General features: G+C 40.4%; 1 long non-coding RNA gene across 6 annotated transcripts in view; it reads right to left on the bottom strand.

Moving 5' to 3' along the window:
• The window catches only part of LOC308566451, a 527240-nt gene extending 526629 nt beyond the window's left edge, over positions 1–611 (bottom strand). For 3 of the 6 annotated variants that reach the window (XR_014000159.1, XR_014000160.1, XR_014000161.1), the window contains exon 1: positions 429–599. This is a non-coding gene — a long non-coding RNA (uncharacterized lncRNA). Of the gene's footprint in view, positions 1–428 lie in introns of all 6 variants that reach the window. The other 3 variants (XR_014000156.1, XR_014000157.1, XR_014000158.1) reach the window with 3 other exon arrangements.
• Between the last annotated feature and the right edge of the window lie 19264 nt (positions 612–19875).

Below are 19875 nucleotides of genomic sequence, written 5' to 3'. Positions count from 1 at the left end.
CTCGCCGGGTCACCGTGGGTCACCGCCGGGTCACCGGCGGCCGCAGCGCGCGCGCCGCGGTCCGGGAGGCAGTGGCGCCCGGCGAGCGCGGAGGCCACGGGCCGGGCTGGCGGAGCGGGACAGGGCTGACCCCGGGGGCGACCGCCGCGCGCAGGGGGTGCTGCCCCGCGCGGCCCCCCGCCCCACCCCGCCCCTCCCCTCCCCCGGCCGCAGCGGGAGCGCGCCCTCCCGGCAGCAGCCCCGGCGCGGGAGCGGAGCCGCCGCGTCACCGGCAGCCGCGCGGCGCCCAGCTGCGCCGGGGCAGGAGGAGGGGGCTCGGGCGGCGGGCGCGGGGAGTGGCGGGGCGCGGGGGGGCGCCGGGCGGCGGGCGGGGAGCGGCGGGGCGGGGCGCGCGGCGGCCGCGCCCGGGCCGCGCCCGCGTCACTTACCCGGCCAGGGCGCGGGGGCAGCTCGGCCGACTCCTCGGGGGCGGCGGCGGCTCGGGCCGGCGGCGGGCGCAGCGGGCGCTGCCAAGTGTAAACAGTCCGCCATGATTTCTTTGTTTAGCTAATTGAACCTGCCGCCGTCTGGCGTCCCCGGCGCTCCCGCTCTCCCTTCTCTCCCCTTCCCCCCTCGCGCGGGCTTTTATTTATTTATTTGTCTCCCTCCTCCCCCCCCCCCCCCCGGGCCCCAGCCTTTCCCTCTTTCTTTGGGCTTAGTCGCTGCTTTAAATGGGAAGTTGAGGCAGTTGGGGGGTTGGTGCAGGGAGCGCGGCGGCGGTTTTTATAAATACAGGTGAGTAAGACCCGAATACCAGGCTGAGGCGCAGTTTCTGCCGGGGGGGGGGTGCACCCCCCGTTTAGCAGCCTGTCCTCGGTGGAGGCACCAGCCCCGCAAACGCGGTGCAGCTCCCAAGCCCCCAGGCACCTTGCCTGTCCCCCAGCTCCCCGGGACCGAGTTCCCGGCGCAGGGGGACCCGGCAGAGGAGCGGGCTCCGCGCTGACCGCGGGGCCTCCCGCGGACGTGGCGCGGGCGCAGCGACCCCGCTCCCGGGGAGTCACGGTGCAGAGCGCCCGTCGGGGGCGACCTGCCGGCGTCGGTCCAGCCCTGTTCAGGAGAACATCAGTGTTACACTCACACCCACACACGTCCACACCAGCACCAACACCGCGGAAAGCTCCCAGAGGAGCTGGGAGCAGGACTTCTAGTCTTCCCGTTGTATAAATTATTAGTATTTATTTTTGCACAAGTATTTCGCGGAGGGGATAGACTGTGAGCACATATTTTGAGTTTTAAAACTTCGAAGAAGTATTTAGATCCTGATGGGAAAGCAGGCTCAGCACCTCTGTATACGTGTTTCTGTGGGTAGAACTGCATCTGATCAGTGTTCACTACCGTTAATGCAGCAGCATCTAAGTCCTGTTCTAGGCAGATTTTATGATGAGATTCAGGGTGATCCATGGCAGGAAAATTCTAGGGTTATGGCCTCATTTATTTAAAACACTACCCTCTCAGTCTCAGTTCTATTTATAACCACCATGGTGATGATATCAAAAAGTATTCAATATTTTAATTCATAAGGATTGGAAGTCATCTACATCTTGCAGTAAAATGGTGCCTAAGTTATCATCAGAATTAATCTCATTAAAAGAAGTTATTGCCTTACCCGTGTTTAATTCTGTGTGGGGAGAGCACTATTGAATAGAAGAGTGTCATCTTTAGAAGTCTGGACCAACCATTTACAGGTCATGTAACATATTGACAATATAGGTAAAAAGACCATCTGATCCAATCAAGAGAACTGAATAAGGAGTGTTTACAATATAGACCAGTCACTGTGGTCATTTTAAGAACTAGGTCAATTAATAAGTAGGTGTTCAAGCATTCTGATTATACATAAAGAAAAAGGAATTATATTGCAAAGCTATTGAAATGACCCTAAATCCCCTATTTACACTGGCTTTAGTTTATTCCCTCAGGATAGTTCAACCAAGGTTATAATCATGTTCTTTTCCACACTTGTGATTTTTTTCTCTATATCATGCTGAATTTTACACGTTTTCCAAAACTCTAACTTAACTGTGACCTTATGAAACCCCCCTTAATATTTACTTGTGCCTTATTTCTCTTGGCATCAGACACGAGACTTCTGCACTTCAGAACTATGTGATTGAGGGCTTTGAATAGGGGATTTATGTTCTAAGTAAACAGAAGAATTTTTTTTATTGCATAAAATTAGATTTAAGGAATCATAGTTTCATTTTTAAAAGTTAGATGAAAAACAAATATGTTCTGGCATGCTTATGTAGAATTTCTGATCGACACTGACATTTTTTTCTAATACAATTGAATTTTGCATATTTGTACCATTTTCCTGTCTACCCTCAGATTCATTTCATCTATCCCTTTCCATGAGCTGAGATTTGTTTTGAAAGTCGAAGGGAGAGGCGCAAGTAGAACTACTTGAACCCATTCCAAATTCCCATCTCTCCCCTTAATCAGGTGTATTAGAAAAACCCTGTCTTCTACCTGTGTGTCTCTTTTACGTGCACATGACGACCACACTCACAACACTTCACCTTTGATACTTCTGGTCACCAAATGTGTGCGTTTTGTCCCCACACCAAGAAATTCTCATGGCACCAGCTGGGGATGGGGTGGTGTCCTACAATTTAACTCAATTCTGACACAATCTACCTGGAGATGGTGTCAGGTCCCACAAGCTAAGGGCTCAGTCCCACAAGACTGCTCCCCCATTTCAGATGGCAATCACAAGTGAGAGGTCCCCAGCTTACCCACAACTTCTGTCTGACTTCTCTACAAATCAGGGATTCCTGGGACCTCCCCCCGTTTGGATTCAATTAATTTGCCAGAACAACACAGAACTTAGGGAAACACCTAGTTATGTGTACCAGTTTATTATATAATAAAGGATATAATAAAAGATACAAATGAACATCCAGGTGAAAAGATACATAGGGCCAGGTCTGGAAGATCCCGAGCACAGGAGCTTCTGTTCTCATGGAGTTGAGATGTGTCTCCCTCCCATTGTATATATGTTCACTAACCTGGAATCTCTTAGAACCCTGTAGTTTTGGGATTTTTATGGATGCTATATCATGTTGGCACAATTGGATCAGTAACTCCAATTTCAGCCTTTCTCCCTTCTCAAGAGAACTGGAGATGGGGCTGAAAATCTCAAGCTTCTAAACATGGCTTGATCTTTCTGGATACCAGCCTCCATCCAGGAGCCCACCCAGAACAGCCTCAATAGAAGAAAAGTCACTCTTAGTACTTCTGTCACTTAGAAAGTTACTCCCCTCACTGACCATGGATTTATCGATGCGAATTGCTTTGGCCTCTGAGAAGTGTGAAAAGCAGAAGTTTGATAGCACTTGCACGTGGAGGCTTGTCCTTTGGGGATGCTCCATTTTGGAATCCAGCCGCCAAGCTTTAAAGAAATCTAGACTATCCTGCTAGAGAGAGAGGCCTTGTGGAGAACTGGGGTACCCTAGCCTAGCTACCAGCTGAATTCAGCCACATGAATGATCCCAGCCAACACTACATGGAACAGAATAATTGTTCAGTCTATTCATGGCATCATGACACTAAATCATTGTTGTTTCAAGCCACTAAGTTTTAGAGTGGTGCATTGTGCAGCAATGGATAACTGATACAGCTCTCAGCAGCTTTAAGGACTAGAGACATGGCCAAGTTCCTGCTGGAAATAAGGACTTAAGAGGATGTGGAGGTGGGGGGGAAGGGGACTCTGAAAAACTGCCTGGTAGAGCTTCACAGAACTAGAACTTCATTTGTCTCTTAGAGCTCAATGGCACATTTACTCCACTGATGTAATAGCCATTTTGGTGACTGTCTCTTTGTCATCACTTTAGAATTACTAAGCACCATTGAGGCTGTGAAACAAGTCGGTCAAAAGACACAGGCTCTGGATGGAGTTCAGCGATTCTATATTCAAAACCCAGCTCTGCCTCCAAGTGACAAAGCAGAGGGAATGAACGTGGATCCTTCCCAGTCCTAGGGACTTCTAGAAATTAGGTATATTTAATTTTTTTTTTTTCCCCTCAGGAAATTGTTCAAATGAGACCAGGAACTAAAAGAAATTTAACACTTAGAAATTGTGGGCTGAGACCCAAATCCCATATGTGAAAGTGGTTGTCTGTCTATCTCTAAGTCAAGTTATCTCTTTGTATACAATGGCCATTGTTTGTGAATTAGGCAACTGAAGGCCTGGGTTCTGTGACCTTTGATTTGGTTCTCTGTATTTGCTGCTGATATATAAACACACACACACACACACACACACACACACTTGTGAGCACACGTGCACTCGCACCTGTTATCCAGATTACAAATGAGAGTAGGGGGTGAGCATGACAGAATGGGTGCCTCAGCATGGCAAAGGACTGAGTTTGCTAAACTTGCAAACTTCAGCAATGTTTTGTCTTTAAAAGAATCTCTCATACCTCTAAATGCTCAAAAGTTGTATACAACTATGAAAAAACATTTACAAATTAAATCTATAAAGCCAATGAGACCTAAATTAACCAATTAATTTAATGTGATAATATTTTGCCTAAATTAAGTGACCACTAACCTTATGAATCTGGTGCTGGTGATGACTGGCATTCCTATAGTACCACGTGCCAAATAGTTGAGCAGTGAGCCCACCATTGTCAGTATTCAAAGTTCTGCGAAATTTTCCTCTGCACAGTGCTCCTTCACCTCATTTGACCATCACATGGGATGCATTAAATTCTTATCTGTTTCAGTCCAAGATAATTCAAGTTGAACTACTTAGCATGGGCTCTAGACACAAATATGGGCATTAAAATGATCAAGAATATATATATATATTTTTTAAGGTTAGTATTGAATTAAAAATCCTTCTTTGAGAAAGAGTCCTACCAGGTAAATAGCACTGGGGTAGCAGAAAGGAGACCTGAGTTCCAATTGTATATTTGACACTAATCACAATGTAACTTGATGAGGACTCTTAGATATTTCAATTTGGGAAGAGGGAAAATCTGAGACTGACAAAAGGATTTTTGGTAGAATCATAAAGTAATGTGTGTGTTTTTATGGTGGAATTTCAGCAATGTGTCAGAGAAAGGGGGAACCTGTTGTGGCAGGGTGGCTTTTTGGTATCTCTCCTGTAATGTCTAACTTTTAATTCCACCTGGGTCTATCTTCATCTCTTACTCTTTGATTTAATTTTTCTTTCCTCCCATTTCAATTCTACTACTTCTCCTAAAAATTTAGGCATATAATAGTAGTATTTTCAGTTTCCTTAAATTATACTGTTTACTTCCAAAATATGTCCATTAGTGATGAATAAACCAGCTCTATTATGGCTCCCAAATGTTCATTAGGTTTTCAGGAAATACCATTTCTTTCTCTCAGTCTGGGAAAAAGTTTTGGCTTAAAAAGATTATTTTTCTAATCCAAGGGAGAATAAAAATTGGAAAACTCATGCATTTTGTAGTGTTTGGAATGAGTATAAGGCTTTACTATGCAGCAGAGTTATGAAAAGATGAAGTCCTCCTAACAGTTTCATGATACCTTTTTTTAAAAAAATAAACTATAACCACAGCACCCATGGCAAACCCAAAGAGAAGAATTGCAGGTCTTGACAATGCTTCTCCCTGCACTTGGCGCAGGTAGCCGGGGAACATGTATCTCCCGCTCCAGCCAGGCACTTCTTGGAATGGGCGCAGGATCATCTATGGGCGCAGCTGCTGCTATACTTGAGGGGGTCCCAGATCCCAGACACAGCTTTCTGTGCAGCCAAATGAGTATCTTCCTAACTACTACCACCTCATTCACTTTTTTTAAAAAGCCTGAAATATTAAAATTAGCCCAAAGTGTTTTTAAAATTTAATTATGCCCTTTGGAATCCATGCTTTGGAAAACTGTTATTTTTCTTTTAAATAAACCAATATCTGAAATACATACATACATACATACATATCTGTGTATTAAAATAATGCTTACAAAACACAATTTACTGTAGCATGCAGCTTAGAAGGAAAAGCAGAAAACTCCACAGTTCACTTTTTCACTTGTTTTTAAAAAGATTTTCAGACTATACCTAGCAAGCTTTTGTCTTTCAGTGGTGCATACACTCAATTATGAAGCAAATCCTATCACTTATCACTTGTTTTAGTAGCAATCCTATGAGGGTGGGGAGAGGTGAAAATGACGGCCCCTTCCATACCCTTACACTGCACACTCTTTAAAGGTGGGCCTGGTAATGCTTCCATACAGAAGGAATGAATGCTATCTTTAGGAAATGGTGATTATAATAATGATGCTCCCTTGCCAGAAAAAGTAACAAAGGTATTTTAAATTGTATTTTTATCATGATAGGGAGATTTCAAATAATTTAGCTAATTTTAACTAATAACTACTGAGAATTAACATTATTATTTAATGTAATCAGCGCTCAAATAGAACGTAAATCCAAGAAGTAAGCACTAGGGAAGATGTACAACTGATAAGGCTTGGAGATTTGTAATTCTCAAGAACAGAAAAGGGAGAACCCAAAGGAAATTAAGTGCTGGTTTTCTCAAATAAGGAGATTAGATTTTTTTAGTTCTTAAAGTTACCCTGCAAAGCATACATTTTATGACATATTCTTACAATCTCCCAATATCTACGAGGTAGATTATATGCATTTTCTACACCAAGACTTTTTATTTTATTTCTAGTTTCTGTTTCTTTTTCCAAACATCAAAATGAACTGTTATTTTATCTTGTTTTCATAGATCATTTGAAAATATAAAATATATTTTAAAGGTTTATATATTACAAATGTTATATGAACTTGTTCACTCTGATAAAGGCACTTAGCTTTGTAGTTGCATTTGAGAAATACACAAGCACAATAAAACTTCACTGAATATACTCCGGCATTTCTTCAATAAACAGTGTGAAGTCAGATTCCTGTGTAATTTAACAGTTGCTGGTAGCAGCACTCTGTGACACTAGTTGAAAATAGCTGCTCTGAAACATGCAGCACAACACCGAGAAATTATTCTATAGGTTTGCTCATTTCCCAGGGTTCTGTCCAGATTGAACCAACTGGTGCAGAAGCATGAACTTGAGAAAGAGCGGTATGAACAAGCTCAGGTGTTGAGCTATTTTCGCTGTTCTCTCTCCTCCTCCTTCTGTTCCTCCCCTCAGGTCACTTGAAAACACAAATAAAAGTGACTAGCATTTTAAAATGCCAAATAAAGTGGAAAATTATATGAAATAGTAGTCTCCAAAGTAGAGTGTAAGAACAAATTATTGGAACATCTACCTATAGGCACTTATTGTTATTATTTTATTATTACATTTTATCATTTTCATCTAAAAATAAAAATAAATTATGCTCGCCCTTTAACAAGTGAATGAGCACCGGTGCTCTCAATAACATCTATGGCCAATGGCTGGCCGCCCATCAAGTATGGTGCATACAAATCCCAATGGAACAAATGTGGACACAAAGACGTCATTTCAATGGACAGTGAAGCTATTCCATCTGTCTGACACCCTAGATTCAGTCCTATTCTTTCACTGATTTGAAGCAGAAAAAGATGAGCCATGTTCAGGAGGAGCCACATATTCTCTGTAGGTATCAGCCAGCCATCCAAAGGGAAGGATTTCTGGAACTCTAAGGATCTTCCACCTTGGGAACAGTGTAGAGAAGGCACTTTATCTAAAACTCCCCTGTCACAAATCATAAAATAAAATAATGAGTGCCAAAGGAAAGATATTTTTAAGAGTTCCAAGAAGAGAGAGCTTAGCCTACTGAACTTGACATTCATGGAGGAGGTGTCATCTAAGCTATTAAAAATCAGCTAGGAGTAGACACATGCAGTTAATCAGAAGAGTTAAGGAAAAATATGAGCAAATGCCTAGAAGTGGGAAAGCCATATTCAGGAGCAATGAGTGAAAGGAGCCTGAGTAGACATGGTTCACAAAGGGAGCTTGGATCCAAGTTGTGAAAGTGTTATAGGAAGAGCCACTTTATACTGTAGGCCAAAGACTCTCCATCTCTATTTCAATGTGGTATCCTTAATGGATAAAAATTATACTTGTATCACTCACCTAAGCTTACTCAAGATTAAATAGGCCCCTTTTCTTACCATTTGAGAAAGCACATCTATCTACCTCTCTATTGTTCACAACCTGAACTGTTTTTATTTATTTATGTATTTATGTATTTATTTTTAAACATATCTTTATTGATTTCAGAGAGAGGAAGGGAGAGGGAGAGAGAGTTGAAACATCAACAATGAGAGAGTCATTGATGGGCTGCCTCCTGCACGCCCCTGACTGGGGATCGAGCCTGCAGCTCGGGCATGTGCCCCGACCGGGAATCGAACCCTGATAGCCTGGATCCTAGGTCAACGCTCAACCGCTGAGCCACGCCCGGCCAGATCCGAACTGTTTTTAGTATCGAATATACAGATGCCCCAAATTAGTTTGTGGTTAAGACCTGTTACTTCAGGCATTGGGGAGCAATTCAAGAAGTGAGTTGAGTATGTTCAAATTAATCATCAGGGAAATTACTGTGACAAAAATCTATAAAATACTCGTTAATAACAGTGTCTGGGTTAGTATCATAAATGCAAGTTCTCAAAAATAGATAGGTGATGAAGGAAAATCAAGCTTGAGGATAAAATGCATGGCCAAAATTGTTAATTCAATAATTCAGTACATGCAAAGGATTAGTCTGTACTTCATTCCAGCTAGAGAATTCATTCTAAAATCTGAAAATTGAGACTTCTGTAAGCGGCTTTGTTTTTATTCTTTTGCATGCATGGTGCACTGCAAAGCTCCTGAGAGCTGTCATTTGGCTCTGACCTACTTTGAAGCACATTTCATTTTTGGCTGGGAGCTGTGAGAATGTACACTTCCTCAGGACAGTAAGAAATGCCGATCTTTGGGATTAAATCAAGTTTCCCACAGAGGCACTCGATGGTGAATTGGCCTCAAATGGTCTCAATCCTTTGCCTTGTGTGATGAGGTTGTTCTTACTGTTTGGTTTGGTGGTGAGTAGCTTCGGGGATCTCTGGCTTAGTTACAGTCCACCTTTTGGTCCAATTTACCTTTCTGCCCTTTTACAAAATTCCTACATCTCTCTGTCCCTCTGCTTCCTTCATGGAACTTGTTTTCTCTATCTAGCAAGTGAAACTTTGTGACCTCCTCTGACTGTGTTATCAGCATCTCTCTGTGAATTGGTCGGCAGGATGGTGATATTTTTCAGAACAATTCAGCCAGCATATATGGTTCCTTCTGGGTACCAATTACTTCAAATTTCACACATAATATAAGTCCCCTGATACAAGGGGAGAATGTTTTCTGCATCTCATGCTTCCTTATTATGCTTGGGTTTTGCTTCTTGGTTTGAACCTTAAATGAGAAATTTTAATAGCTTCTTTACTTTACAAAAGTATTAAAAAAACACACCATAGGATATTATTCATATGAAGAGCTGGTATGCAGAATTCCATTACGTTGTCATTCATCAGTTAGGTAGTACAGACAATTTCCTTGCACTCTGATCTCAGTGTCTAATTGCTCTTCTGGAAGAGCATATGGTCCAGGGTAATCTGGTGGCCAGGCTCCAACACGGTTCCCAATGAGTCTTGTCTCCTGCTATTTATGCCTTTGTGTAGTCCCCTTCCACACTAAATAACCTCTGATATCTCAGAAATGATGGAGTGTGGCTTCTGGGATTAGGTCATAAAAGATATTGTGACTTCCACTTTGCCTGCTTAGAAATTATTCACTTTGGGGAATGTCAGTTGTGCCATAAAGACACTTAATCAGCCCTGTTGAGAGGTCCACATGGTGAGAAACTAAGGCCTCTACCAAGAGCAGGTGTCAAGCATGTGAGTTAGCCATGTTGGAAGTGGTTCCCTAGCTCATCAAACCTTCAGGTGACTGCAGCCCCATTGACACCTTGACTACTAACTCATGAGAGACCTGAAGCCAGAACCACATAGCTGAGCCACTCCTGACTTCCTGATCCACAGTAATCATGACAGACCTTAGGTGCTTCTACCCAGAGAATCTGTATAAGATCATTTCTATGGTTGCTGTGTGTGTGTGCATGTGTGCTGTGTGTGTGTGCTGTGTGTGTGTGCAAAGACCTGTGATTATTCCCTTTTACACATGAGGAGAGCAGCTTATCCATGATCTTGTAAGTTAAAAGGTGCAGAGCTAGGGCTCGAACATGTATCCCTCCGCCTGTAAGTTCACCCTTCATCCCTCTGCTCTACTGCCCGCCTGCTGTTGCCTTAAGCCTCTGAGTTGCAGGGTAACTTGCTGTGCAACCATGGCTTCTGTCGCAGGGGGCTTCCAGGCTCAGTTACAGCTGTTTTACCCCTCAAGTATCTACATTAAAAAAAAAAAAATCTCTCCATTATGAGAATGAGTTTTCTCCCCAAACCCTTTCTGCTTACATGAGAAAATGATATCCCTTTTATTACCATTCTTTTGACCATTACAAAGCATTTAATGTTAACTGGCGGTAATGGTACCCATGCCCCACACTTCTCTTGGTTACTAAATTCTACTCTAACTTCTGTGAGGGGTGAGGAGGTAATCCATAAGGGAGAAATTTCATCAAAGGCAGAGCAGCACACAATATGTTACTGCAAAGTTGATATTTTTTCCCTAGAGGAAAAAAATTCTCATCTAGAGACCATTGTTGGTCTTATCCACTATGTCGTTAACCAATGGATATCATATATTTTACATTATCTTCACTAATCTTACTATAATTGAGTAAGAGCTAAGAATCCTGGGCTCAAGTTTTAACTGTGCTACTTTCTAGCCTGTGAACTTAAATGAAGTAATTTTTCTAGCCCTTAGCTTTTTCACCTGTGAAAGGGAACTATGAAAGTCTACTTGCTCATTCAGTCATTACTACATGTTTATTGAGTATCTTCTATATGCCAGGCCCTGCACCCAAGGTGAACAACACAGGCATGACTCCTGCCTTCTTGGACTTAGCAACTTACGTTTAGCATTACATAACTTCATTTTTGGAATAAATGAAGGCAAAAAATTCATTCTGAATGAATTTTATGTTTATAGATGAAGAACCTGGGTCAGAGAGGTTATGTGACTTGCCTAAAGGCACACCCTCAGTTGCATAAGCCCCAGGTTTAGGCCAGCATCTACACCGAAGATTTCAGTGCTAGCTGGGTTAGACGTTGGTCCTATGCCTCTCACCTTGATTCATTTTTTTCTAAATGCTTTATTTTTTAGAGCAGTTTCAAGTTCACAGCAAAATTGAGAGGAAGGTACAGAGATTTCCCATATATCCCCGTTCCGCACAGGCACAGCCTTCCCCGGTATCGACATTCCCCGCCAGAGCGGTACCTTTGTGATAATGGCTGCGTCTACATTGACACCAAAGCCTAGCGTTTACATCATGGTTCACTCCTCCTTGGTCCTTTTTGATTTTGGTCGTGGCTACGGCAGGGACACTCAGAGCATGCTGTAAGAAAGGTGTTGAGGGGAAAACAAGAGAAAATCAGGTACAATCCTTATTGTTCAGGGGTCTTGCTCCATATAGCAGACTCTCTCAGTGAAAGAAATGTTTGCTAGTAATGAGAAAGAAAAATTGAACCAATTTTTTTTTTCCATTTTCAGATATAAGTACTTTTTAAAACATTAAATAGAAATTAGCTTGGCAAATAATTAATTCCTTTGAAATTAGCTGTATTAAACTAAAGTTTCTATTAAAATCATTAGAAAATGTGGGAAATGAGATAAGAAATTTGCCTTACTCTCTTGTATCTCTTATTATTTCCCCTTTCCCAATTACAGAATCCTAATGAGAGAATTTGTCTAAATGGAAAATATGTCTGTATAATAATAAAATTATATTTCTCTTTCCTCCTTCAAGAGCTGGCTTCTTTGTTTAGAAAACTGTGTTTACTCACTTGCATTTTGTGGTTTTGCTCAAGTGTCAATTTCCCTGTAAAGTCTAACTCTATTAAAATATATTTGCCTGTGGCCATGCCATCTTTAAATTTTCCTTAATTTGCATGCACTTCATATCTCAATGGAAAGCCTAAAATGTCTGACACAAAGTCTATACATAACAATACTTTTGATTGACAGAAAGGTTTATTATGCATTGATATGACATCATATTTATGTATAACAATGACTTTTTGACTGACAACTAAGCAATGATAGAATTCTGGATACCGTCTATATACCATTTTTTTAATAAGAAACTAAAATATCCAGATAATTGGCTGAATTTTTCAGTTTTCATGCCAGTTGCCTAGCACAGAATATGGAAAAACACAATGAGCTAGTTTCTCATTTCTTACTTTCTCCAGTGGTGAAAAATCTATTGTCCCAAGAGAATATCCTATGGTCCCACTCCTTTTTTTTACTTTTAATGATGTTGTGTGTTAAAAGTTGGCAACTCTGATAATAAATAAATTGATTTTTAAAAAATAGCCATGCTTACAACTGGTCTGTGGAATATTTTCAAGAACCTGACAATGAGAGTAGGAAATCTTACTGGGATTCTGCATTCTGATCTCATGAGAAGACTCATTCAGGGAGCGTAATCCACGCCAGTGTGTGCCAGTGCCAATCAATTAACTCATTTTTGTAGAACACCTACCATGCAGTCAGGATTCAATACAAGGTTCCGACACAAGAAGGACTCAGGGAGTGCCACAAGGCAGTACATAATTAAATGTTAAATAATATCCTAGACTAAGAACCCAGAGAAATGCAAAGCCAGAGTGGGAAGGGAAATCTAGTGGCCTGCCCTGTAAGAGACTCAAGCTCCATCTCAACTTTTACGCTAACCAGGTGGAAGACCTCGGCAAGTTGTTCAACAGCATTATGCCTGTTTCCTCATCTGCAATAAGAGCTAGAATGATCTCCCCGCTCCATTGTTCTATGACTTTGTACAAGACTGCTCCACAGAGCAAGCAAGGCTTGCCCTGAGCACAGAGGGCAAATGTTATAGCCAACACTGGGGTGGGCATGAATGGACGAAGAAGGGAGTCCATGTCAGGAAGAGAACCTGTGCAAATCTGAGATTCTGCAATAAAAATGGCCCTGCTCTTCAAAAGAATCAACACCCAATTAGCTAAATGAAAAAAATAAAAGAACAGTAGCATGACAGTGGTAGAATGCTTGTTCCTTTTTGCAAAGAAATACACATTTTTAAAAATAGAAAGCACCTAACTTTTAAAAACTGATTTGAGCACTGGTTGTTGTCATGGTGAAATGATTATAGACTTTCTGTGCGACCCCACAGCACTGGATTATAGCCGCCACGTGGGGGTATCTCACTCAGTCACTCCTCTAGGGAAAAGTTGCAAATCTTGTGTTTATATGGCAGTCATGAATTGTTTCCTCGATTCTACACATTCTGAGTTATGTACATTTTCCTGTGTTCTTTACAGAAAAGAAGTAAGATGGCCAACTCTGTAACAGTTGTGGAAATAATGAAGTGGGGACATTAGTTTAGGCTTTGGCCTTGAGAACATCTGGGAAATATCAAAGATTCTGCACTAAATGGTGGGGGGAAAGCAATAGATTTTTGACACTTGTACAAAAGTGACAACTCTGTTCCTTTTTTTAAAAACTTTTATGTTGCCTCTTCTTACACCTTTGATACCTATAAACTTAGCCCCAGGTACATGGCTTTTACCAGCAGTTGTACAATGAGCTAAAACGAGGTTCAACCAAGCAACCTGTGCTCAGTAGTTATTTATAATGCACAATTTGTATTGCTTTTACCAAATAAAGCTACTTTAGAATAATTCTGTATTATTCTATTTGGAAACATTAGGCCTCATCTAGCTATGGCTATTGGCAGTCAAAATTCATTTTTCTCAAGAGAAATTAAGCCCAGGATTGTACTCTAAGAAAAAAGGGTATAAAACAGATTCCATTTTAGATTTCATGAAAAAAATGGATGGACACATAGATAAAAGTCTGATATTCAAGGTTACATATATAGGCTAGAGAGTAAAATAGAAATACCACAAATTTTATCAGGTATTTTTTTCATAAGTTTTAATTAACAATATTTTGGGTGATGTTGGCTTTGTTTTTTGTTTCGTTTTGGTGTTTTTGTTTTGCATTCACATCATGAAAAAAACAAACCCACAACAATGTTGAAGTTAAAGATTTTATATATAAATACTTATGACCTTCAATAGCATGGGCTGAAATTTCCCCAAATCTGGAAGTTCATATTTAGGATAGACAAATCTCACTTAGCACTATAGAAATATATGCTGCGATTGTCTACTGATGTAAATTTTAAAAACTGCAAGCAAAATAATAACATTTTGCAAGTCTAAGTTTCTACAACCAACAGCATGGGTCGCTCATGGGAACGCAGCAGCAGAGCACCTGCGTCACCGCTGGCCATAGGCCAGAGGCGGGGGGGCGCAGCCAGCAGGCTCAGACTTGCTCATGCACCCACGACACAAGCTCCAAGGATGCACAGAAATACTTCACAGAGGAACCTTGCCAGGCGCTGGGTCTTGCACAATCAGGTTTGTTGTTTCTTAGAGGGGCAGGGATCAAATGTCCAGCAAAATATGAGTCTACATGGAACCATAACCTAATTTCCACAAGCTGCTAAACTCTGGGACAGTAGAGGAACCCTACTGAAGCTCAGAATATCTTCCACGGCTTGAAGGGTTCCAATCTGCAAAAAGGGTTGCTTCAAGTTGGAAGGTCGACGACCAGTTTGGATGCGCGCGTCACCAGGGAAGGACCGGTCAGAGAGAGTGAGAGGTAGGCGGCAGCCCAACCGCCCGCACGGCCGCCCCAAGGCCCCGCACACGTGGAGCGGGCGTGCTGTTACTCTGCCCGGAAACAAGATTCCACAGTCATGCTGGACACGGGAGAGAAGGCGACCAAGAAGGACGTGGCTCAGCCTGCTCCTGGCTGGAAACGATCTTGAGCTTTCGAACGTGGAATCCACCCATCATCTTCACCAATAAGATCATGTCGGGGGAAGCGAAGATGGAATTCACACAGATACTGGCTTTGGGAAGTCCCAGAGCGATTCCCTCTCTGCATTTCCATGCAGACATCCCTTCCTGATCGCCACACAATGAAAAGGCTGGGCACGGCCCTAACCCAGGGAAGGAAAGCCCTTCGGGAGCTGCACACGATGCCACCTCCACGCTCGGGACAGTGTCCAGACTGCGAGGAGACTTAGTGCCTGTCGTAATTTCACTCGCTTCCAAATCCTTTTACCTCTCAATTTTAAGCTTTCACTACAAAAACAATCTCTGTAATATGTTTCTTCTTTATAATTTGCCAACTTTTCCTATTACATACATACAAAGACTCTATATTCTTTTCTCATTGTTTTCTGGTCCCCTGCCCCATCCGCCTTCATTAGGTTTAAATTAAGAATGGCTCTGTGGGGAAATGCCCTCATTTTGCAGTCTTTCATTGCTCTACTTCTATTCCTTCTCAACTTAATAACTCAGTTCTTCAGTGTCTATGTATCCCAGTGAAATAACGGTTATTTTGTACACACGCAAACTCACACATAACCACATGCAAGTAAGTACACATGTACACACACACACACTTTAAAATTAGCTCTTTTTTTCCAACAAGGCAAATTAGAAGCACATCAAATTTAAACTCACATATAATTCTATAAAAATTTAAAAGTGAATATGTCATTCTGAGTTCAAAAAATAAAGAAAATGTTTTAAATAATGGGAAAAATCTATAGCTCCCCAGAGGCTTGAAATATTATGATAATGATTTTCATAATTCAAATGAATACATAATTACTAGACATCAACAGAGAAGATTTATAATCCACTAAACTAAACCAAAAAAAAAAAAAAACAACACAAAAATCCAGTAGCAATCAGTATAAGAAAATGTAGCCTCTTATAGCTGAGGTAAATTAATTTTGTTATTGAAATGTCATTACATTGTCGTATTTCCACTCTTATCACTTATTCAAATATATCCATTTTTACATCCTAATGTTTTATTGCTAAGATAATTGAACTTTGCAGTTTTTATCTCAAGCTTATATTACTTAAAAATCTCTGTGTGCATTATTACAACGAGAGGGCAAAGGTAGAGATAGGACTTATTTAGCTTTCATGGCTTATGATTGCATTGAAGCTCACAATTGATTATAGCTTTCTAACCTCTTTTTTCCTACTCATTACCCTCTTCATTTTATAGCACTATTTCTAGCTATTAGACTATCTTTATTTAGGAGGCACGAAAGGAAACGACCAAGAAGAATTTGAAAAATAATATATTTTTGTTTTGATGTTTCAATTTAATGCAGGTTTGAAAATGCGGAACTGTCTAAGGTATACTAAATATTCATTAGGCAGTTTAGCTTTTACTAAGTTCTAAATGAAAATGACCCGGCAAAATCAAATTGAAATTTCATAGAGCACTTTTCAAGTATGGTTCTAAAACATACATTAAACAAAATGCATTCATTTGAATGCAAGTCTCTCTCTCTTTCTCTAGAATACATACACACCCTAGGGTCTATTATGCTTTCAGTTCAGTGCCTCCGAAATGTGTGTGGTGTGGATCAAATAAATAGTTCAACAGCTTTCATAAGCAAACAGTCTTATGGTGTGGTATATCAACAAACCGCTTGTGCTATTTCTTTATGCTTCCCCACTTACAAAGGTTAATGCAAATTTCATTTGAATTCAAGCAAAATATTCTGCGTTATTTTCTACATAGACAAATCTGTTCAGAAAGAGCCCATCAGAATTTATCCATGTGGATCCAACAGCCCTTTATGGACTTGTAGAATCATAGCAAAATATGCTCACTTTTAGAAATCAGACCCTCCCCTGGCCAGCCTGAGAGTCATAGTACTTAGAGGAAGGGCTCTAGAAATCATGTAGCCCAACTCTCCAATTAAAAAAAAAGTAGAATTAGCATGCATTCAAAGTAGACTGTTATGTACTTAAGTTATAGTCTTCTTTACCTTTGATAATATTCCCTGTCTTGTTGTGTGCTTTATCTAGTATTAATATAATCATTCTAGCTTTCTTATGCTTACAGGTTTCATGGTATATATTTTCCTATCTTTTTACTTTCAACCTATTTGTGGCTTTATATTCATTTTATAGAACCTGTAAATGGTTTTTTGATCCAGTACGACAATCTCTGCCTTTTCATTGGGGTGTTAGTACTTTTGAACTTGATGTAATTATTTTATTTTTGTCGGTATTTTTCCATCTCTTTTTTCCAAAGCGTTTACTTTTCCTTTCACCTGCTTTTGGTTTAATAAAAGAATTTTAAAATAAAAATTTTATTTTATAACAGTTTTAGATTTAGAAAAAAAATTGTGACAATAATTCAGAGTTCCCATATACCAAACACCAGGTTTTTCCTATTATTAACATCTAATATTAGCATGATACATTTATTAATGAGCCAATATTGATACATTATTATTCATTAAAGCTCCACTTGATTCAGATTTCCCTTGTATTTATCTAATGTCCTTTTTCTGTTCCAGCATCCGCTCCAGGATACCATATTACATGTAGTTGCCATGTCTCCGTCAGCTCCTCGCTGTGACAGTTTCTCAGACTTGCATGACCTTGACAGTTTAAAGGAGCACTGGTCCGGTATTCTGTGAAGGTTCCCCAGCAGAGATTCATCTGATGCCTTACTCACGGCTAGACTGGGCTTACATATTTTGGAAGGCAGGCCACAGACGTAAAGTACCATTTTATCCCACACATCAATGGTTCTTACTGTCAACATGACTTACCAGCGTTGACGTCGATCTTGACCGCCTGGTTGGGGCGTGTTTATCAGGTGTCTCTACTGTTAAGTTACTTTTTCTTCTGCATTTCATACTGCACTGTTTGGAAGAAAGTCACTATGTGGTTAACCAAACAACTTACATGCATAACCCGTGGACACAGACAATAGTGTGGTGAAAGCCTGGGGCTGGGGGCAGCGGGGGGGGGGGGGGGGGGAGGGTAGAAGGGGTCAATGGGGAAAAGATGGGGACATCTGTAATACTTTCAACAATAAAGATAAAAATTTTTAAAAAAGAAAGTGACTATGCACAGCCCACTCTTTTTGAAAAGGCATGGTGTCATGGATTTATCATGATATTATACACTGCTTTAGAATATTATTGGCCAGTACTTCATCTATTCAAACTTTCTCCCTTTCCAAAACTCTTGGCAACCACTGGTCCTTGCCTTTTCCAGGATCCTTTTAATTGGAATCATAAAGTATGAGCCATTTCAGACTGGTTTCTTTCATGCAGCGATGTGCATTTAACCAGGTCTTTTCATGCTCCGTGACTCATTTCTTTTTTATCATGGAATTATAATCCGAAGTAAGGACATACCACAGTTTGTATATTTTTTCACCTAGTGTAGGACATCTGGTGTGCTTCTAGTTTTTGGTGATTACAAATAAAGCTGTTCTAATCATTCATATGCAGATTTTGATAAAGACATGTTTCAGATCAGTTTAATAAATAGTACAATTGCTAAATTGTAAGATAAGATTATGTTTAGAATGGTAAGAAACTGCCTAGGAATCTTCCAACGTGTCTATGCTAATTTGCATTCCCACCAGCAGGAATGAGAGTTCCTGTTACTCATCTGACAGCAATTGGTATTGTCAGGTTTGAGTTATTTTGTTTGGGTGATTTTTTGCTTTTTTAATAGGTGTGTAGTAATATCTCCTTGCAGTTTTAATTTGTAATTCTCAAATGCCAGGTACTGTTGAGCATGTGTCATTTCCTTATTTGCTATCTGTGTATCTTCTTTGGTGAGGTGTCTGCTCAGATCTTTCGCCCATGTTTTAATTGGGTTGTTTGTTTTCTTACTGTTGAATTTAAGAGTTCTTTATGTATTTGGGGTACAAGTCCTTTATTGGATAGGTGTTTGCAAATATTTTCTCTCAGATTGAAGCTTATTTTTCATTCTCTTGACAGTGTCTTTTGCAGTGCAGAAGTTTCTAATTTTAATAAATTCCAGTTCATCAGTGTTTTCTTTACTGACTCATGCTACTTGTGTTAGCTCTAAAAAAAACTCATCACCAAATCCAAGGTTACCTTGGACTATTTTTTTTCCCCAAGAAGTTTTATAGTTTTGCATTTTACACTTAGGCCTATGATTCGTTTTGGGTTTATTCTTGTGAAAGGTATAAAATCTGTGCTAGATTTACTTTCTTTGCATATGGACATCCAATTGTTTAGTACCGTTTGTTGAAAGGACTATTCTTTCTCCACTGAATTGCTGTGCCAGGCAAAATAATACCTCCCGCCCCCAAAGATGTTTACATCCTAATAACTACGACTTGTGTATATGTGTATTTCATTGATTTCTACTCTAATTTTTACTATTGCTTTTCTTCTGCTTGCTTTAGGCTTAAGTAGCTACCTTGTTTTCCTAAAGTAGTAGATGGGTGACTTTTTCTGAAACCAGCATTAACCCATTAAAATTTAATTTAGAGCATTCAGTATACTTACATTTAGCATATGTATATATGTAGAATTATTTATACCATCCTATTGTATCCTTCTATATATCTCTTTATATGAATTTTCTCTTCTTTCTTGCTTTCTTTAGACAGATTTTTTCTCTTATTTTCCCTTACTATTTAGGATTTCTGTTTTTCTATTTCTATTTTGTGGTTCTTACCTCAGGAAGTTACATTCGCATACATTTACTTTACACCCATAACGTGTTACAGTCTAAGGTTAATCAGTGCGTCTGTGCTCCATGTGAACAAGTAAAGAACCGGAGCACTTTGTTCCAGGCACTTCTCTCACAGCAAGTGCTATCAGTGGGCATTCTAACTCTACCTTTTTTATTATTTATATACTTG

Source organism: Miniopterus schreibersii (genome assembly GCF_964146895.1).
Source record: "Miniopterus schreibersii genome assembly, chromosome: 13".
NCBI lineage: Eukaryota > Metazoa > Chordata > Mammalia > Chiroptera > Miniopteridae > Miniopterus > Miniopterus schreibersii.
Note: the sequence above shows the minus strand (reverse complement) of the source record. Positions and strands in the feature narration are given on the sequence as shown.